At 41.1% G+C, this 14423-nt stretch overlaps 2 long non-coding RNA genes across 2 annotated transcripts in view; both read right to left on the reverse strand.

Annotated features, from left to right (window-relative positions):
• The window catches only part of LOC107316273, a 33151-nt gene extending 32177 nt beyond the window's left edge, over positions 1-974 (reverse strand). Inside the window, exon 1 of the long non-coding RNA XR_001556255.1 lies at positions 849-974. This is a non-coding gene — a long non-coding RNA (uncharacterized LOC107316273). The remainder of the gene's footprint in view (positions 1-848) is intronic.
• Positions 975-10472: 9498 nt separating this feature from the next.
• Positions 10473-13738, reverse strand: LOC107316286. Its single transcript, XR_001556262.2, has 3 exons — positions 12851-13738; positions 12330-12450; positions 10473-11587 (listed from the first exon to the last, which is right to left on the reverse strand). It is a non-coding gene; the product is annotated as an uncharacterized LOC107316286 (long non-coding RNA).
• Positions 13739-14423: the final 685 nt, after the last annotated feature.

Genomic DNA, 14423 nt, shown 5'->3' on the forward strand with positions numbered 1-14423 from the left:
ACTCTCCTCATTTCAAGCAATGAAGTGAGATCAGACTTTAGCTTCTTTAAACACAATACACCTTCTGTAAGACCATCTCAAAATCCAAGTAGTATCACCCAGGGTGAATACTGCTGGAAGGTATTCTTAGCCAAATGCTTGAATTTCTCCACTATTTTATATATCTATATAAAATATATATTTACATATTTTATATAGATATATAAATATAATTTTATATATATATATATCCCTATATATATATAGGGATATTTTAATATCCCTATTTTCCACTTATTCACACTTTAAGAACTCCCTGCTATTAATATTTAACATTCTGAAAGTGGGGATCATCAGAACAATTGAACATCAGGTTAATTTCATTCACTGTATTATCTGAAAGGTCATAAAGCACAGACACAATACATAGAACTGCCTTCCTGTTCTTACCTTCTTTATTTCTTCCAGATCCCCACAAATCCCATAACACCAGTGTGCCCTGATGGAATAGTAACCTGGGATTTCACACAAATGGCAAAACAGACTTAGTGCAGGAATTGGTTCTGCTATCTACAGAATGTTTCGGTACATTGAATTAGCAGTTCGATTCATGGTGACAGAGCTACTTTCAGAGAGATAGAAATCACTACAAATAAAAGCAGAAACTTCTCTAGTAACTTCTTAGAACGGCTCCACAACTTTCACACCTCTAACAGTCTTGATCAAGCAACGAAGGAGTCTGGCTCTGAATTTCCACTTCACAGCAGTGAAATAATACAGACCCCAAAAGCTCAGACCTTTAAGAAATAACTATTTCCCATCCCTGTTCACTCCTCTCCCCTTTCCAAGGGGTTCTGGAACAGCTTTACCTTGGAATTTTCCCCTGCTTTTTCACAGGTCAGGTCTTTCTGACTTCAGCACAAGCACTTCCAAAGTACAGTCACACTTCGAATCCTGAGTTTGCCCTCAGATGTCTTTGACTTTATCAAGCCAAGAGAGGAGAGTGCCAACAAATCCCTACTGGTGGAGTGAGTTTTCTCCTCAACCTTCAGTTATGATGGAAACTCTATATATACTGCCTGGAAAGGTCAGCCTGTTTTAAAAGGCTAGAGAGTCAGCTGTTGTTTTTAAAGCATTAAATGAGGTGTGACTTGTAGAAGCTCATCTGAAGATGCATGTTAGGGTCTCTGTTCTATTGCTACATATACTATAGAGGTTCTTTTTCTTCTTTTCAGTTTGACTTTGCTAAGGGATCAATAAAATGCCTCAGATTTCCTTTTTATTGCAACTTTGTCATTGAGTGTATCTTAGCCTGGGTAGTGAGCTGCTCATACCAAATATCGTATTGCCTAGAGATTATAGAAAAATAACTAGCTCAAGTACCACAAGCAAAACCACTGCTAATTGAAACGCAGTACAAGAAAAACTTTCATTAGATCACCACAAAACATTGAATAGTTTGTTCCCACTGTCAAGAATTCCCATGAAATGGCTCTTCCATCCCCAGCCCAACAAGCTGGAAGAAGAACATACAGTCTCAAAAGACGACTCGTTTGGGGATCACAGCTAGTTGACTTTAAGCTCAGCTCTCATTGATGCCTGCTCAGAACAGAGAGCTTGGCAGCACTTGCTCAAGTCAGGACTGTGTTGTTCAAGAGAACTAATTTTCTAACAGGGCTGCTTTACAATGGAGGCCTCACATCCTTAACTACAAAAAAATACTGCAGCAATGCCCTGGTGGTAGCAGCTTATCCCCCTTCTTAGCTCAGCTATGAGCACTGACATCCGGCAGCCAGAGAACAGAAAGAGGGAGCACCACTGTTAAGCCTACTGCAGGAGCAGACATTTACTTTAATCTCATTCCCAGAGATGACTCACATTCTTTAACAGAACATGAAAGTCAAGGTTCTACCCTTTAAGGTCTTCATCCTCTTTCAGCATTGGCCTCATAGCAATTTTCCATGTAAACAGGAAAGTTTTAATTGCACGTAGAGTATTTCTGCTGTTTTCATAAGAATTCCTTTAATCAGATGCAATACTGAAAGAAAAGCTGCTCCTTACTCAAATAACATTACTGAATAATACGGAACATTATTCAAACTCATCATATACAGCTGTGCATGTAGGTATGTAAGTGATAGAGCTACATAGGTTGTGCTAGGGCTAGATGCTGTATGGGCTTCCCTGCCAGCTATTTTTCCTATATTTCTTAGAAGGATGAGTTGGGGAAGAGAAATAGCAGCTTACACGAGGATATAAGTAACTACAGTAGTATTAGTTGCTCTCTCATTCTTTATTTTGATTGTCACCATGCCAAGGAAAAAACTGTTCATGAAAATTAGTAGCTGCTTTTCTTTTTATTTATTAGAATATACATTTATTTTCCTTTTTTTCCCCTCTTTATCAAAGAATGAAATGGCTGCAGTAGGCTTTTTCTGCCTTGTTTAGTTCTAGTATTGATCCAGCTCAGAGCAGGAAAGTACATCTATATATACATACATGCAATTCTGAGACATGGTCATAGAATCACTCAGGTTGGAAAAGACCTTAAAGATCATCGAGTCCAACCACAACCTGACCATCCTACCCTACCTTTAACAGCCCTCCTCTAAATCATGCCCCTGAGCACCACATTCAAATGGTTTTTAAACACATCCATGGTGACTCAACCACCTCCTTGGGGAGCCTATTCCAGTGCTTAAAAGCTCTTTCTGTAATGAAGTTTTTACTGATATCCAACCTAAACCTCCCCTGAAGCAGCTTGAGGCCATTTCCTCTCATCCTGTCACCTGCCATGATTTCCTACATTGTAATTTTTGTCTTAAGGAAGGGCCTTATTGAAAGTTCTTACGCAAAGCTCTTGGATTACTCTTCAGTAGCTGGATTTTTTGCTTCAGCTAATTAAGGTTTGTGTCTGCTTGCTTCTGTTCCTTTAGTATCAGCTGTGCACCTGTGAAATAGCATCAGGTGGTGCTCACTGGGGCCTCTGAAGTGCTATTGACACATTCCTTTATGAAGAGCTTCTGTGAAAGTGAGGAAGCACAGGGTGCAAAGTAATGGGCTGTCACAGCCCAGGAGATGGAGGAATAGAATGAGAAAGGTTATTAGACTTCATGCTCCTGAAAACTGGTGGGCTGCCCCAGACTTCCTTATAATCACTACAAGGAGATTTTAGTTCATGTATGGTCCTCACCATAGAGATGTGCAGGGCAGAAGCTGGGAGGATGATCTTCCCACTTATTGCTTTTTCCTTCTTGAACAATTAGAATGCTTTGTTTTCTTAAATAAAAAGTTTCTCTAATGTAGGGCCTCACCTTGGGAAGTCTCACCACTCAGCCTAACTCTGGTCTGTTTCTGCTAGCATTGACTAGGGCATCTAGTTTCACTCCCAACTAGAACATAAAAAGCCCCAGAGATATAATATTGCACAGTCAATGCTGTGTAATTTTCATGACTCTGTGAGTGCCCTGAGTGCATCAGAACATTAAATTATGGCTGACTGGGACTCAGTCTGCAGGTCACTCTACTCTTCTTGACTGCCCATAAATAGAGATTGACTGATCATTTCAATGCTAAAAATATTCAGGGTTTAATACAGAACATCAAAACCAAGCTTTTGCACATATAATACTGCAACACAAGGGAAACACAGTGGAGCAACGAAGTCCTAGGCTGCAACAAGAGAGGAGATGCTCAAATGCAACAACCATAGGCACAGAAACAAAGAAAGAAATCTGCTTACCTTTTGAAGGCATCAAACATACAGGGATCTCCAGCAAAACACCCCTCACCTCCACTGCCAGCTCTTAAATGAGGGCTGGGAAGGGGTGGATCCTGGCTCCATGCACAGCTGCATGTAATACACCTGAGCTCCCCTGGGTTGGCCCTGCCTTCCCACCAGGTGCTCCATCACTGCTTCAGGCTGTGACTTAGCATTTCCACTACAGTGTGAAACACAGACAGTGCTTAGAAGAAGGAGAAGAAATCAGCATCCTGGAAAAATGCCTGCTCCAAAAATGCCCCCTCAAAGGCAATGAATACTCTCAGCATCTTTCCTCAAGCACACACTGCTCTGCCCCTAGGACTGTCATGGAGTATTTATTTTACTAACTCCTTGTCTTTGTTTTTACCATGTTTTCTCACTCTCTGCAAACAAAGTGCTTACAGATCCTAATTAATGTTACCAAGTGATAACATTAAATATCAACAGAGCTATCTTCATCATGCTGATGTCGAAAGGAACTCAGTAGGGTAGCACAATGTAAATAAAGGCAGTCTTTCACTGCTGCTCACACCTATACCCTTAGCTTCAGTGCAGACATGGTCAGAATATCAGGCAGTGATTCATTCCCCCCTTTTCATCATGTTGCTGCTCTGGAGGCATCTGTGAAACATTTTGTTTTTGAAATGCCTGTATACCTATATGTAACATCTGTTGCTTTCATAAGATCTTGTTCTCTGCTGCACGATGTTGCTCCTCCAAGAGAATTTTTGTGTTAATGAAAAATTTAAGAGCAGAGCTGAAAGAGGGCAGCTGGAAAGAGGTGTATTTAACATTCCTTTTTCTGGTGGTTGTGTTTGCATCAGATCAACTGTACGCTCAGTAGCAACATAGCATAGCTTTGATAACATCTTGCTTCAATGAATGTAGAATGCTTATGAAGTTCTTTTAACCAAGGCCTTTACACTGTGTGGATGTCAAGAGAGCATCAAATCTCTCCATATCACAGGTGGCTTTTGCAGCCTGCAGGTGCCAGTTGCTAATGGGGCAGCTGGCCCACCCCTCATGCTCCTATGGGTGATGCAGTGAAAAGTCAGCCCTTGGAAACCTCTGTTGTACCCTTCTAACAGCACTGTTTGGCTGCTTCTCCAACCTCTGTGTGGTCATGAGACTTTTTCTCTCTCGTGTCACAGTGTGTTAATTAGGATGGGTAATACACGGCCTCCATAAGCAGTAGCAATAATCTCTCTACACACGCAATTTCTTCTTGCCTTCTTTATCGTGTCCTGAAGTTAATCATTAATTTTCACTAGGAGCTGTCTCAACAAGTTAACAACATCATGAATATTGTAAAGAGCAACTTTCTCTTCGGTAGCCAGACTCTGAATACCAATTTTTAACCAGAGTATCTGATCAAATTCTGCTGCATTTTGTCAGTAGAGGAAATATATCCCAAACTTATTTGTGAGGATATAAAGTTTCATTCTAGTGTGCAAGTCTAAAATGGTAAATGAGCAAGATATTTATATTTGCACCAAGTAAAAGGCAGAAAAAATGCAGTGGTGAAGAATAGTGAGCAAATCAGTGGGGTATATGGTCCGAGTTGTGGCCTTTGAATGGCCTTTTATGCAACAGAAAACACTTTTTCTACTGATTTCTGGAGATTATGAACCAATTTTCTGCTGTGGCTTATAAAATAGAATTTGATATTTCAGGCCTGTGATGTGGATTTCATTACCCCTAGGAAATCAAATGGATTAATCTCATCTAAAGGATAGCTCTTATTTGAAGACGTTTCAGGAACAGAATCTAGAGCCAGCTCAGTTCACAAGCATTACATTGTTCACTTTATGCAGGGATCTGACCAGATGTGTTGTACTGCTGCATAGGACAGCCATTACAAATGTGTCAGCTTTCCAGTCTTCTTCCATCTGCCAACAAACTGTCTTTGCTTTGATTTTCTTTGATTATTTGTGCTATCCGAATGAATGTTTAAATGTGATTCTCGCAATTTTTGCATTTAAAATATCAGTGGAAACCCTTTTGCGTATATGATTTCCCAGCATATGGCTGAATTCCCAACATAAGCCTTCTGGCGTGCACAATCCTCTTCTTGCCTTTCCCCCATAGGAGGTATTTCTTTTTCAGCAACAGACATAAACGCCAGTAGGACGAGGAGTTCCAACTCTTTCCATACATTACAACGAACTGCTTTAGTGTCAGTGTGATAGTTCAGCTGGATCTGTTCCATTATCCCAACAGGGAATGTGAAATTCAGGGGACCAAACGTTGGTAGGCAATTTTGCACAGTTTTCTCTGTAACCTGAGTTCTCTGGAGCCATTTCAGTTTTTCAGTATATCCCAAATGGGTGGATAAGGATTATGATCGACCAGAAATAAGCAATAAGTGAATCACTTCTGGTACAAGTAGGAAAAACTCAGGTCCATACAGCTCTACAGGCATTTGCGTATGGCTGCATCCTTCTGATTTTGCTCTCACACAATAGCCTGAAGAGTGAACTTGTAAAGTGTGCTGAGTTCTTGAGTTTCAAGGCAAGATAAGGAAAAAGCATTTCTTGATGGCCATAGAATTCTTTGAGTAAAATTTTTAACAAGGAGAACCAAGTTCTGCTTTCATTTAGCACATAAAGCTCATAAGGTCCATGCTGGATTTGGCTTCTTTTCCTGATTACTATTTATTTTTACTATTGGGTGTCTTTTCTGTGCAAGTCAAACATTACTTCCAGTCTGGGATCTCTACGAGAGATTTTACTCTTTCCAAGAGTAAAACAGTGGGGCAGTCACTCAGATGTATTGAGACTGAAGTGTTTAGAGTTAGCATATAGACAAAAGAAGTGATAGGGGAGGAGTAACCTTGGAGTTAAATGCTTCTTCCCGTGAAAAGTCCATGTGTGTCAGAATTGTTAATAAATGCCTCATTTGCTTGTTGCTAAAGCATGTCACATACTGATCTCCTGCTTCAGGGCTCATCTGGGTTACTCGTGGGAAGCAGAATAAACTTTACTCCCACTTATTTTGAGAGGGTGGTGGAACTCTGAGGACAGAGGCTTTGCAGGAGGCACAGGATATGCTGGTGCTCTTCCTGATGTCTGAGTCTCCATGTGGCTGGTGTTGTGCTCAGGGCAGAATAGCTCATTGCATTGCACATCCGTCACTGGGAGCTCCTGCCCTTCCCTGAGCTTTGTATGGTCATGTTCAGCTGCGGTGTTTTGCTCCGTACTGGTTGGAAATTGTAAGCAACAAAAGTAAGGTGTTTGCATTGATGTAAAGACAAGGTGGTGAGATTCTGTTGAAAAAAAAGGGAAATAACAATGTGTGGAAAAGTCGTGTCTTCAGAGCCAAATTATAGCAGGCCCAAAGACTGTGGATGTTATTAAACATTCAATAATAGCATTAAAATGAAACATATATATGTATATGGGTGAGGTACAGAAAGTAACAAGGGGTAATAAGAGGTAGATAGCAGAGAAGAGATGGAATGGGTTGTGAATGCAATTAATGATTCCAAAGAAATTACAAGGGAAGTAATACTATAGAATAAAATATGATTTCTCCAGATGATGGCCAATAGAAAACATTTCCAATATGCAAAGTGTAAGAAGGCAGGGAAGGAGACTGTGGGCTTTCTAAAGCAAATACAGTAATTTAAAGACAATAGATTTAGCCACTGCAAGAAAAAAATATATGCATTCCCTGCTTCAGTGTTCACAAAGGATATGGAACAGATGCCAAGAGCAGATGTACAGTTTCCAATAGGAGAAAGAAATATGCAGAAGACCATTGCTGTAACAGCTGATTAAGAAATAAAACAATCTCAGCAGTGAGGAAAAAGCCAAAATCAAACAAAGATCCATCTTACTTTTCATAGGAAGTCCAAGGAGGAAATATGAGCTTGGGTTGCAAATGTTGGAGTAGAAAAGCAGGGATAGACTTAAGGGATATTAAATAGGGATAGTAAACGTAATGCCTCCAAATCCTTATAATTGAAATCAGAAAGAAAGCAATGCTGTGGAAATAGATATTGTGGGTTTTTTATGAAGGTCTTGAGGTCTTCTGATAATACGAGCATCCATTTAAAGGCCGAAAAAAATAAGAACTTGATTTCCTCTGAAACCTCCATTTTGTGACTCCTAACTTTCTGGATCTCATCTTCCCTGTACAGCACTGCATACAGATTAAATGCATCCTAAAATGTTGGGGTTTTTTTCCATTTAGTTGCATTCCAGCCATTCAGCGTTATGTTTTCAAGATTAAGAAGGATGTTTTTCCCTCGCGTTCTTGCTCTTCATAGGATTTATAACAATAACTATGAACTGGTAGCTGAGGGGAATTCTAATTTGCAAAGTGACCATCACAACAGCAGAACATCACGAACTAAAATTAAACCTGAGGTTTGGGCTCGTTTCCAGTGGCAGGATCCGATTACTGGCAATGAAAAGAAGGAAGCAGAGTACACCAGAAAAAAAATGTGATCCAAACAGCTAGAGAGCCAAGGCTATGCGAAATCTTATAGATGAGGTGGGGACAGGTTTAACGTTTTGATTTGGAGCGCTGTGGCAAAGTTTCAGTAAAAATGCTTTTCTGTCAGAAAGCACTTGAGCTGTTTGGAGTGTGCGATTCAGCACGACCTGACTTAACTCTGATGGATTGCTTTGAATTTCTTTGGAAAGCAACCAAAATACTTCAAGTAGTTAAAGTGCGTTCATAACTTATCGGGAGGAAAATACAGCGCGTCATGGTATTCGTTAGGAAAAAAAAATAAGTCAGTTGCGTGTAAAATGCCTCCCAAAATGATTTAATGGTGGAAAGAGTCAGTGACGCCATTATTTATTCAAAGGGAGCTTCTTGGGGCAGACAACCTTTGGCTATGAGCATGGAAGGATGGAGATGCTGGCACTTTCAGCTCTGAGGCGGGTGCCCGGTTAGCCAGAGCTTTATGCTGAAACACTTTGGAAACAGGTTTTGAAGGAAAACTGGGAGGGAATAAAAATAAGATTTAAGAGGGAGGGAGAGTATCATCAAAGTAAGTACTATGTGGGAGGAAGTCGTGTTGGTCTATTTGCTCAAAGTGCAATAACTCCCTATCATTTCCTGCGCTTTATTAATAACTACTTTTCTGTTTAAAAATATTTTAATCCTTTTCATAGTTGGGGATGACTCATTAGCTCCTCTTTTTTTGTTGTTGTTAAAGATGTCTTCCAGTCTCAGCCACCAGAACAGTGTCCCCAGAGAGAAAAAAAAATGGTGCTAAAGCAATTCTCCCAGATCCACCAGAATAACTGTTCCCATGAATTCTAACAGGCAGCTAAACATCCATAGTTACGAAAAGGAATTCAGAAACAATGCCACACTCATAGCAGATAGAAGATAAATGTATCTATTACAAGCAACATTGTTCTTGCAGCATCTCATGGAGATGTGGTGGTAGCACACAGCCCAGGAACTGCACTGTTTGGGCTGGTTTTGCCCTCAGTGTTCATGAATAATAATCTTAGAGAGAATTTATGCTTTTATTAGCACATTGCTGAGTAGGATATGCAGACATCACAATAAGAAGGAACCAAACATGGGAACAGGAGTTCCAGGCTTTGACCAACTCAGTGCTTCTGCCTTGGTCCTTGCCAGCTGGATGAAGGGTTAAGTGCTTGCTTGGTCTGTAAGACCAAAAAATTGGGGAAAACACTGTTTCCTGTTTATGGGCAGCAGAATGATGTGGGATCAACACAAGGAGATGGCAACATGATTGGAGCCCACAGCACTGGGAGCATGCATGAGGTAGATGGAGGCCCACATATGGCTGGAGAAGAGCAATATCCACAGTGTATTTTGTTCAGCCTTAGTAATTGTAACGCAGATTAAAAACATCTAAAAACCTCTTTTGAGGGGAAGAAAGATAGGGGACGGGCCTTGCTGCTTCATCCTCCAGGGCAAGGAGAGTGCTCAGCCCTCCTGCCCTGAGCCAAAAGCCTATAGCTGGGTGGGGAAGCTGGTTACAAATGGCACTTCCCAATGATGGAAAATCATGTCTTCCCACAATCCTTAATCCTTTTATTTCTGTTCTCCTCGTTATCCCACGCCCCACTGCAGAAAGTGATGCAAAGTTGTTTTGGCACATATTCTTACCACAGACGATGGCATAAGACTGCCAGATTTTCTCCTACTGTGAGGTCTTTCAGTCAAGCCCAATTGAATCCAGAAACGTCATTGAGGCGAAAAGGTGGCACAAGGACACTCTCTTAACAGCTGGGTTTCAGGCAGAGAGGCTAGGTAGCTGTAAAAGGGTCTGTTTATCAAGCTACATAAGACAGCAGTATTTTAATCTTGAATGCAACCCTTCTTTGTATGGTAACATCAACACTGATGTTATTTGATGCCTGGGCCAATACCCATGCTTTAAGTGGAGCGAACTGAACATAGGGGACGATGGCTCAACAGTTTTATTGTTTGAAGTCTATGAGAAAGGAAAAATGTGTGGGAGTGTCAATTTTTGAGGTCTTCATTTCAATGCACCAAGACAATAACTCCCTGAGAGATAGTCTATACTTCAAGTGCGTTTTATGAGCTGAAGACAGAAATAATGACTTGGTTTCTTTAGACTGTGCTGTGCAGCAGATCAAAGAAGGTGTTTGTAATTGACTTCTAGGAACCTGACCAAGGCCTATGTCACAAATTCAACCATTACTTACCACCCAAGAAGGCACAAATATGGTAAAAATAAATAAATAAGAATGACACACAATGAAAAGGGAAATAGTGGAAGGAAAAACAACTGCTTTACAAATGTGAAATTTACATGAGAGTAATTATGAAGAATACCAGCCATACTTTAATTCATGACAGATCTCCTGGTGAGCGTTCAAACACATTCATGCTGTTAACGTACCCACTCAGAAGCCATGGTAACCTTTCATTATACAGATAGATGGAAATAGAGTCTCATTCCTTATGATGGCAAGAACCAAGGTCCTCCTGCGGGAAAGATACAGTCTCATTGGGATCAGTGCGACCCAACCTCATGCCTGACATTGAAAGAAGAGTCCAGAAGGATTTAGTTATTTGATTAGATCTCAGGAAGAAAGAAACTGAAGCTGTTTTCTCACCTACAGAAAGAAAATGCAACACATAAGTTTATTCAAGACAACAAACAGTCGGACGCTGTTTTGTTGTTGTTTAAAACTTCAACATTCCTTCTATGTGAATCTAAAGACAATGGACTTTATCTCTGAAATACTCATGGGATCCTCCGGTTTCACATCTGTAACCCTGTGGAAGAGATCCTCGTCTCTCTCCATTGTTTCTCAGCAGACTGAAGATCTTCCATAGAATCTACATAAATAGCCCATTCATAAAAGTACAAAAACATATTGTACCAAGACAATAGCCTTACGAGGCCAGCAGCATCCCAAGTGAAGTGAGCAGAGTTAAACATGCAAAAAATTTGCTTTTTCCCCTTCTCGGGCGCCAGTGCAGAATGCCAACAACTATCATCTCCGTCTCATCTCTATTTCTATCACCACTTCATAAGGACTGGGAAACAAAGATCAAAATCAAAGGCTTCCTCAGCTACCTGGAGAGCTCCTGTGTTTGTGGTGCAAAATGTTCTCTGGTAAAGTACAGTGAAATAACGTCTATTATCTACCCATCTTTAAGGTTATTCCTTAAGAGACGTTTCTTCTGTGTTTCACTCTTGGACAAATTACTAATTCCAGCATTCATGTCCCATTTGATACTCCTTTCTGGATCAGGGTTGAGTGCTTTACTGGTACACAAGTGAAGAAAACAGGGTGGTGGTGATAGCAGGTGCTGAAACCCTGATGCAGGAATTGTTGGATGCAGTTCCTTGTTCTTCTGGTAATGCTGCAGCTCCTTATTTGAAAAGAATTAAATGTAGGAAATATAATGAGGACGTGGATCGAGTTCATTCTTCACTTTCATATTTACATACCCATGGGTTCTTTGCCTCTTTCTTGGACACACAGTGTAGTATTTATTATGGCATGATGCACCTGTGCTACATCCCTGAACACACCGTGGCAGCCAGCTCTGGTTTTCTTAAAGTCAGTATCAGTTCTGCCTTTACACAGAGCAGAAATGCTCCTTCTACCTGATTAGGCACAACTGCAAGTGAGCAGTGGGAGACCAGGGATTCTCTAGTTAAAAGGCTGATTATCCTGTCTTAAAATAAACTTAAATTGAACCAAGGGTGAATGATCTGGAAAATAATGAAACCCATCTCATTAGAGTAGAAATGGAACAAACTGTGCTCTGCCTTTTTGGCTTCATTTTGCATGTTAATGAAAAGTGATAAGGGTTCTGCCTGATATTGTTAAAGACCTCGTGTGGACGAGCCTCTTGTCCTTGGTCAGATGCTGCTCTTGTTTATACTGACCTAAACAAGAAGAGCCTTCCTTGGCGTGGATCCATATAGCTGGGATCTGAAGCAAGCCAACCTCATACATCTCATAATTCTCAGCCAGATCATTTTGACCTCTCTGCTTAACCTTACATTAAATTTGCCTTTGGCTTTTCTGAACCAGAGGGTCAGTTCACAAAACATTCAGAGCTACTTGGTTCCCACCGATATAAAGTTCAGAGAATGTCAACTCACAGCAGTATCAGAGATCCCAGCTTTGTCCATCTGTCCATCATTGTGTATGCAAGTCGTGTCAAGTGCCTTAACTCCCGTGGTTTAAACTGTGCCAGCCTCTTATCCTCACAGTGCATTGAGTCTGCAAGAGAATACACAGGAAGCATTGCATAAGTCTCTTGGGGAGACCTGGGTTTGAAAACCAGCAGTGGAGGAGAGAAATATGTATTGAAATGTGCTGCTGTAAGAGGGATGTAATGAAAACTGTAATATCATCATATGTCCTGTAGCCCCCTGTTCTGGGCAGAATAGCTTTAAACTAATGGAAGCACTGCATGAGTGATGCTTATGTTTTAATAAACATTGGTCTGTCCTGAAAAATCCCTTAATTATGTAGCTAAGGACAATACATTAATTTACAAGTCTAAATTGAAACAGTTCTTCCCTGTTTTTAATCTTATGTGGCATAGGTTCTGTATATTGCATTTGCTGTCCTCAAGGGCTTGGTGTTTCAGTAATTCAATAGCAAGAGCATACTTTACCTCTGAGGCTGTCCGGGGCCAGGTTGACCCTTCACCAAGTACACATAGCTGTGTAGAATCCAGGACAGGGCAAGAATTAGGTTCAGACTGCTGGTTTCATGCAGTTCCTGGCCCAAAGAGGAATTAACCAGAGCCAACTCCCCAGCCTTGATGCATCTCATGAAGCTGATCAGTCCTGGTGTCTTGAGCCAAGACTTTGTCCCCGCTGACCTGCTTGTTGGGGATGAGAGGCAACAGTGTCAGGTCTGGCAAAAGGCTGAGCCGCCCTTAGAAACGAGTCAGTCGTGTTCTTAAAAGCATTAAGGTTTTAAAATGAAAGGTGTCGGGAGTGGACAAATTAAAAGTTCTTTTATTTTTCCTGGGGTGGTTTGACCTTCTGACTGCAGAGGTTTGTGGGCTGTACAGCTGTACGTAGCTGTACACGGTTGGGATGTCAACGCTGGCATACACAGCTGCCAACATTGCTCAGAGGTCAAGCTCCTGAAATTATGAAAGTCCAAGCAGAGAAGGAAAATACCTAAAGCACGGAAAAGGAAAGGGGGGAAAAAAAACCCAAAGTTGAAATATTTGTGGCAGATCCCAAATTATGGTGAGAGGTGATAGTCTCTCCGTAGTTGAGATCAAAGCCATGGTTCAACCAAGAAATAGGCTTCATTCCCAGCTCCACCCTCAGCTTCAGCAAGGCCAAACCAACCCTCCCAGAGCAGAGCAGGACAAACCTATCCCAGGGCAGGGTTTTTCCAGCATGATGAGAAAAACGTCTGGTGACACCTCCGGACAGCTTTAGTGATCAAAACACTCAGGGGCCTCTTGCATTTTTGTAAGATTTTCCTATGATTCCTTGTTTGGTTTCCTTTTTTTTTTTTTTTAATATCTATATATAATTCATCCAGCCTTTAAAATGACGACTCCTAAATGCCTTTATTTCTCTCTTTTTAAAACACTTCTCCACTGGGGTCACAAGGATGGAAAAAAAGCTGTGCAGAATTTGGATGTGTGATGGCCAGGTACCAGCCTGCAGCTGGAGTTTGGCTCCATCATCCTGGATGCTGAGGGACATGGACCAGCTCCCTCCATCACAATTTATGTTGTCCCAGCTCAAGGGGATAGCTTCAAGTAGGAACGTCCTTCTCCTGCAGGGTAAGGAGAGCCTCCCACAGCGCTGGTTAGAAATGTAGCTCCACAAAGAATAGAGAGGTTATGAACAGTTTGTGAGCAAGTGGTATTTTTATCTATATGGAAATGTAGACTTTGAAATACAGACTGCAGTTCTGCATTAACTCAAAGTGAATGATATCATAGCCCTGAATTAAATCACTGGGAATGATAATGGTAAATCTGGCTTTGTAGTGATAATGTCATCTTTGTGTCCCTGCTCTGTATCTCCCTCAAAATGACAGCATGGCCATGAAACTCCAGCACATGGGTGTTCCAGCATCCCTGTCATTTAATGCAACCTTCTCCTATTTTATAGGATGGGTAGCTCAATCCTGAACAGATTAACTCCCTCTGAGAAGCTACAGAAAGGCGATTTATATTGCCCTGGATTTGCACACAAATGCACAGTCACACA

This window comes from Coturnix japonica, chromosome 6, assembly GCF_001577835.2.
Source record: "Coturnix japonica isolate 7356 chromosome 6, Coturnix japonica 2.1, whole genome shotgun sequence".
Taxonomy (NCBI): domain Eukaryota; kingdom Metazoa; phylum Chordata; class Aves; order Galliformes; family Phasianidae; genus Coturnix; species Coturnix japonica.